Source organism: Callithrix jacchus, chromosome 9 (assembly GCF_049354715.1).
Source record: "Callithrix jacchus isolate 240 chromosome 9, calJac240_pri, whole genome shotgun sequence".
NCBI lineage: Eukaryota > Metazoa > Chordata > Mammalia > Primates > Cebidae > Callithrix > Callithrix jacchus.
In genome coordinates, this window is record NC_133510.1 from 18,086,379 (window position 1) to 18,092,938 (window position 6,560).

Below are 6,560 nucleotides of genomic sequence, written 5' to 3' on the forward strand. Positions count from 1 at the left end.
GAAAGGCAGCCCAGTTTATCTGACAGTCTCTCCCAGGTGGCCACGGCCACAGATACATATTGGGGCACGTTGCGCACTGTGAGGGGTGGGGCAAGATTGGCTATTTGGCACTAGATACGGATCCCCGCCAATCCTGGGAGCTTTGGGAGCTTAGAGGCAGAGGCTGGCTCTAATAACCTGTCTCCCAGGCACCTCTCTGCAATTGCAAATCTCACCTTTTTTTTACAAAATGCTGGATGCCCAATCAGAACCATTGCATAATCATCAGGTGATCAGGCTGTCTTTCCATGGGGGATAAATGCGGGACTTCAGGTAACAGGCCTGAATCTGGCCAGAACCCTGTGGGACCTCAGAAGATTGCTTGGCACCTCTGGGTTGGCCCACCACAGCATCCTCTTGTTTCATGGTGGGGGTTGGGGTGCTCCAGAAGAAGCAGTGAAAGGGCTTGGTTCTCCCATCTGGGAGCAGCGAGTCTCCCTTGGGTCCTGAAGGGGTATTGAGGTTACATTCTTGGCTGCCTGTGCTGTGCTGGGCAAATGCTGCCCCTTCTGAGTCACGACTTCTTTATCTGCAACCAGGGGTGGGCAAGAGAGAGGCCATTTCAGAGGTGTGGAGTATTGCACCTACCTCTTCACAACCATCTGGTGGCCCCTGATGCCCCCTCGGGCCTTAAAGCTTAAAAGAAATTTCATGGACAGTCCCTGTTTTAAGGACCAGGGATTCCAATTTCTCCACCTCGGACTGTGTGACTTTGGGGCAAATTTCTTGACCTCTCCATGCCTCCGTTTCCCATTTGTAAAATAGGGCAACGCAGTATCTCATAGGCATGGGAGTGAAGTGAGTGCCCTGCACGGTGCCCAGCATGCAGTGGCTGTGAGCTGGTTATTATCCCATCACCGTCATTGTGGTCATGATGACAGGCAGGTTCTCCAACCCTAGGTGTACCATAGAGGGGCAGCAGCCCAGCCCGACCACCTCCCTGCCTTTCTCATGGCCTCGCCTCCATGCTGGTGTTCAGCACAGGGCAGGAATGAAGACTATGACAAACAGGAGGAGAAGCAGCAGGTGAGAGAGCCTTCCTTTAACTCTGGGAAGGAAGCAAAGGGTTAAATGGCACCAACTCGACCAGATGTGGGGTGAGCATGGTGGGAAATGGGTCTGGGGTAGAGTGGAAAGGGGTGGGAGAGGCTGCTACTGCTAGTGTCTTGAAGTGAGGTGGTTCAAATCTACGTTCTCATTGCTCATCCCAGACAAGTAACTTTATTTCTCTGAGCCTCAGTTATCTCATCTGAAAGATGGGGCTGATTCCCACTTCAGAATTAGGGGTATCAAATGCCTAACAGAAGCAGCAGCAGCTGGCATCCAGCACAGAGCCTGGTCAGCAGGGGCTCTAGAAATGGCACTGAAGGGCTACATCTGGGGATGAAGAACTGAATACCTCTGAGCTGTGCCAGAAAGCTCAGGGCTTAGGGCGGCTAGACCAGGACAAGATTTGGTACCAGGAGTGGGGTGTCCATCCCAGCTTCACACCTACCCTCTGACTGGGTCTGAAAGATGACCGGGTCACTCCACTTGCTTCAGGTCCCCTGGTAGGAGGAGCCAGGCATGGGCCCTGCTCACACCTGCAGCTCATAGCTTGAGTCTTTGCAGAACTCCAAGGGGAGGAGGGAGACACTTCTTGAGTCCACTGAGATCAGCCTTCTCCTTGGACTCTGCCAGTACAAGGAAAGGACGCACCAGGTCAGGGTGCAACCAGGCCAGCCCCTGCCTCCAGCTGAGCCACCTCTTTCCCAGCCTCCATCAGAGGGGCTGTGCATCTCTTCTTTTCCCACAAGAATCAGGCTTATGCCTGAGTAGCTGGACTCAGGCTTGGGCAGCACAGACTCACCAGCACTGCCTGGCCCTTGCCTGTGATAGGATGTTCTGTTTGATTTCTCTTTGACTCCAGTTCACCCATTGACGGTCCTGGCAGTGAACTCTCCCTGCAGGACTGGGCATATCTCAGGAGTGGCAATGGTCTGGCAGTATCCCAGGCAATGCATACTTTTGGAATCCTTCAACAGTTGAAGACATTCTCAACTGATGCTTGGAATAAGTCTCAATACATCAATTGAGAATGTCTTCAACTGTTGAAAATTCCAAGAGTTGACATACTGACATTCCCAACAGTGGGCATTTCTAGAAGTCTTTACAGACATCTTAGCAATAGATACCTCTGGAAATCTTCCACTGGGAACTTTCTAAAGTATGGTACTCATGGACATCTTCAGCTGGGACCATTCTAAAGGATGGGCAATTCTAGAACTCTTCATCTGTGATGGTTCTATCATTATTACTATTTTTATTTTTTAGAGCAGGGTCCCACTTGTGACTGTGCTAAATAGTGGGCTGGAAGGACACCTCTCAAAGCCTTCATGTTTGAAACAATGGGCCCCCTAACACTGGACTTTTTTTTCTGTTTTTGAGATCGAGTCTTGCTCTGTTGCCCAGGCTAGAGTGCAGTGGCACAATCCCAGCTCACTGCAACATCTGCCTCCTGGATTGAAGCAATTCTCCTGCCTAAGCCTCCAGAGTAGCTGGGATTACAGGTTCATGTCACCATGCCCAGCTACTTTTTGTACTTCTAGTAGAAACAGTTTCACCATGTTGTCCAGGCTGGTCTCAAACGCGTGACCTCACGAAATCCACCCGCCTTGGCCTCCCAAAGTGCTGGGATTACAGGTGTGAGTCACCGCACCAGGCTGGACCTTCTTAATCACTGATACTTCTGGAACTCTCCAACTATGGCCATTCTAAGCAAGTGGGAAGCTTCCAGATGGCCGCGTTCCTGAAATGTCTTCTATTGTGACTACACTAGACCTGGGGTAAAGCCTGGGGAAGGGACAGTCTCTTTGGAATGCTGACAGTGGAGGGGACAGGCATGGAGAGGACAGATTATTCAGAGGTCTCCTACCTTGGGGAGAAGTGAGGAGAGGGAGGGTGGCCCGCTGTAAGGGAGCGCTCGCACCCTTGTTCTCTGTTCTTGGCCATGGATGACGATGCTCACACATCTCTCCCACACAGATGCCCTTGCACTCCCTTCTCTCCCCTCCCCTTCACCCACTTAGCTGCACTGATCCCCACATTCCTCACCACAGCCCAGGGGTCTCCGCGGTTCCTGTACTGCAGCTCATACTGAAGCTTGCCCTTCAGCATGAAGTCAGGGCCTTCATACTCCGAGTGCCAGGAGATATTATACTGTCCTGAGAAGGTCACGGTCACATTGAAAGGGGGAGCCGGCTTGACTGGGTGGAAAAACCCACCCAGTGAGGTTTTGCTGCAGGTGAAAAGGATTTGCTGATGGGCAGAAGTCCTACCTGCCCCACCCCCGCCCCCATGCCTGACTCATCATTGATGAGATGGAGACAGACAACCCTGAGCGACTTTGGGCAAAGTACTCCTGACTCTGGGCTTCCCTGTATTCTTCTGGAACCTGAGAGATTTAGACTTGATCAGGATTGCAAGCTCAGCTTCTGCACACGAGGCATGACCACAGCAAAATGCCCAGGGCCTGCCTGGCGGTGCTCACCCCCCTTGGGCAAAGGCTCTGGGGCACTGATGGGCACCAAGGGGCCTGGGGCTTGGGGCAGTGTCCCGCAGTGGTGCCATGATGGCCATGTGGCCCTGGTCTGGTCACACTCAGCCAGTGGGTATGAGAGGCTGGGCCTTAGTGTCTTGCTTTGGGAGGACTTCTTGGGAGGTGTTGGGGTTGGAGGCTTGGTCTCTGCTGGCAGCTGGGGTTCCCCAGGGTGGTCTCTTCTTCAGGCTTCTCAGGACTTGGGCCAGCAGATTTGGTGAGCTGTCCAGGCCCTGGGTCATGGTGTCTGTCCAGGAAGACCCTGGTCATATCAGCAGCTGAGTCCATCAGCTGGAGAGTGGGGGACGGCACAGGGCTCACATGCTGGAGAAAGGGGTTTTCCAGCACAGGGGGTGGTCTGGAAAAGCCTCGCGGATGCCTGCACCTCCGGGCAAGGGGGATGGTGGGCGTTGGGGGCCAGCGGGGGCACGGTCCAGGGCGTCTCTGAGTTCTTGGATTCTCCCGGGCTCTCCCGTTGCTCCAGGGGCGCCTGCCAGGCCCCGGCCCCGGCGGTTGGTGGAAGGGCCGGCGCAGTCGCAGCTTCACAGCTCCAGTGGGCGGCTCGCTGAGGCGCCCCCATGCGTGCGGGAGGCCCGAGGGCAGGTTGAGGGAGCGGCGCCGCTGGCTGTGGCCTAGCAGTAGCGGCGGTGAGGGCGACCTGAGCGAGCCGGGTGGGCCCAGGCGCCCGGAGGCTCGGCGTGGGGCTGGGGGCTCCCGCAGCGAGTGGGGGCGGCGGGCCGGGGGCGGGAAGGGCAGCTGGTAGGGACCCGCGTGCATGGACAGCTGAGGCGACGGAGGTGCCAAGGGCGAGCCGTAGCCGGGCCCGGCAGGCTCCTCAGCGAGGGCTGGGGCGAGGCCAGCGGGGACCACGCCCCCGCGACGCCCCTGTGGAGGCCACCCGGAAGCCGAAGGCCGCCCCTTGCCGGTAGGAGCCTCAGAAGGAGCACTGGGGCCCGGGGAAGGCCAGTAGGTCGGGGAGGGGGTACTTCCGGGCTCACGGCAGGGGGCTCCAGGAACGCCCACCAGCTGGCCTGCGGCGGAGGGGGCACAAGCGCTGGGGCGGCCCAGGGCGGCAGGTGGCTGCGGAGGGAGCCTTAGGACGAGGCCGGCCGGGGCAGGCGGGAGAGCACCGGGGAGAGGGGCGGCGCGGGCGGGGGCCCGGGAGTGGGAGCTCCAGTGGGAGAGGGTCCTGGACGAGGGCGTGGGCGCGGTGACCGGCGGGCGGCGCGTGTCGTTGCCGCTGGGAGCGCGCGGCTGGGCTCTCATCAGCACAATACGTGTGCTGGGCCGCTCCGGGTCCATGACAGCCAGCTTGCAGCCGAAGCGTCTGTAGGCCGCCTCCCTGACCGCGGGGTCGCCGGCCTGGGCCTTCCGGCTGCCCCTGAGCCGCGGGATGGGCTTCTTCTCCGACTGCCTCTTCTTGAGGAACCGCGCCAGCGAGGTGGCGGCCGAGGCGCGGGGCGGTCAACTCGGGGCCGAAGCCCAGGCCTCGGTGGACGCTGAGGACGCTGAAGACCGACAGCTTTGCACGCTGGAGGTTGCGCTGGCGTGGCGTGAGGAAGCCCCAGAAAGGGTGGCCATAGGGCACGGCGGGCACTGGGGGCAGCTCTTCCTCATCTTCCTCTTGGTCTGCATCTCCCACGGGCAGCGGAGTGTCTAGAGAGAGTGGCAGGGGCACCTCCGGCTTCTCCTTCCCAAACAGCTTCACCTGGGGCCGCGGGAAGAGGCGGAACTTGCGGATGAGACACAGCTTGGACCTGGCGGGCTCGTCCGTGCCTTGCTGCTCGAAGAAGGCGGCGCTGCGCAGGCGGAAGGAGGTGCCCTGAAGCTCCCCGCCCGCGTCCTCGGGCTCCTCCAGCTCGGCAATGCCATCCATGGGTTGGGCATACAGGTTGTGGGGCGACGGGATGGGCGGTGGTACCCAGGGGTACAGAAGGGTCGAGGCCGACTCCTCCGGGTAACAATAGGGCACCTGAGGGGGGTAGATGGCCTCGTCCCCACCGCCATAGACACCTTCTGCATAGGGGACGGTGTAGGGGACCCCGTAGGGATTAAAGTAAAATACGTCGTAGCGAGTGTGGTACGGGAGGTCATAGGGCGGGCAGGGCGCGTAGGGATCCAGGTAGTAGCCCTGTGGGTGCGCCTCGCCCTCGTACTCATCGTGGTAGCTGTAAGGAGACTAGTACCCCGATGGGGGCGCATACGGGGGTTCGAAATCGTCGTAGTCGTGGCTGTAGCCATAGGTGTGCCCCGGATCAAAGGGGCCACCGTAATAGTCCGGGTGGTAGTAGTCGTAGGGGTCCTCGGGCGGGTAGCCACAGTAGTGGTCACCGTAGGGTGGCCAGGCCGGGCTGTAGGGGCCGAGGCCCGCCACGTAGGGCTCCTGCTCCTCATAGCGGTGGAGCGACTGCAGGTCGTAGCAGGCGCGGAGGCAGTCATAATACTCACTCAGGTCCTGGAAGCCCTCGAGCCCCTACAGCCACTTGCGGGAGCCTGAGTGATGGAACGGAGCCTCGTCCTTGAAAGGCCGGAAGCCCAGGGGCTCGCAAACGCCTAGACGCTGCGGCTGCGGGGGAACCTCCGGAGCCGGCCCCAGGCCGCAGGATCTCGGCACCCGACGGGAAGGGCAGCTTGCGGGAGCCCACGCGGGAGCCCGAGCTCTGCAGCCAGGTATCCATCGAGGCCTGCTCGCTGCCCAACTCCTCGGCCTGCTTGATGAGGAACTTCTTTGTGAGCCAGTTGATGGCGGTGGACGCCTTGCTGAGTGACCGGGCGCACGGCTGCAGGCGGCGGTAGCCACTGGCGGCCGGGGAAGCGGATCACCATGAAGGACGGCTTCTTGCCCTTCGTTGCCCGCTCCTTCTTGCCCATGTGCATCTGCGTCATGAGTTTCGACCTGGACTTGAGCACGGTGCGGGCCTTCTTGCGCTTGCTCTTCTTGGGG

General features: G+C 59.4%; 1 pseudogene across 1 annotated transcript; it reads right to left on the reverse strand.

Moving 5' to 3' along the window:
- Positions 1-1,236: 1,236 nt before the first annotated feature.
- On the reverse strand, positions 1,237-6,429 carry LOC100895573 (unconventional myosin-XV pseudogene; annotated as a pseudogene). Its single transcript, XR_013522427.1, has 2 exons — positions 3,133-6,429; positions 1,237-1,712 (listed from the first exon to the last, which is right to left on the reverse strand). The product of XR_013522427.1 is annotated as an unconventional myosin-XV pseudogene (transcript).
- Positions 6,430-6,560: the final 131 nt, after the last annotated feature.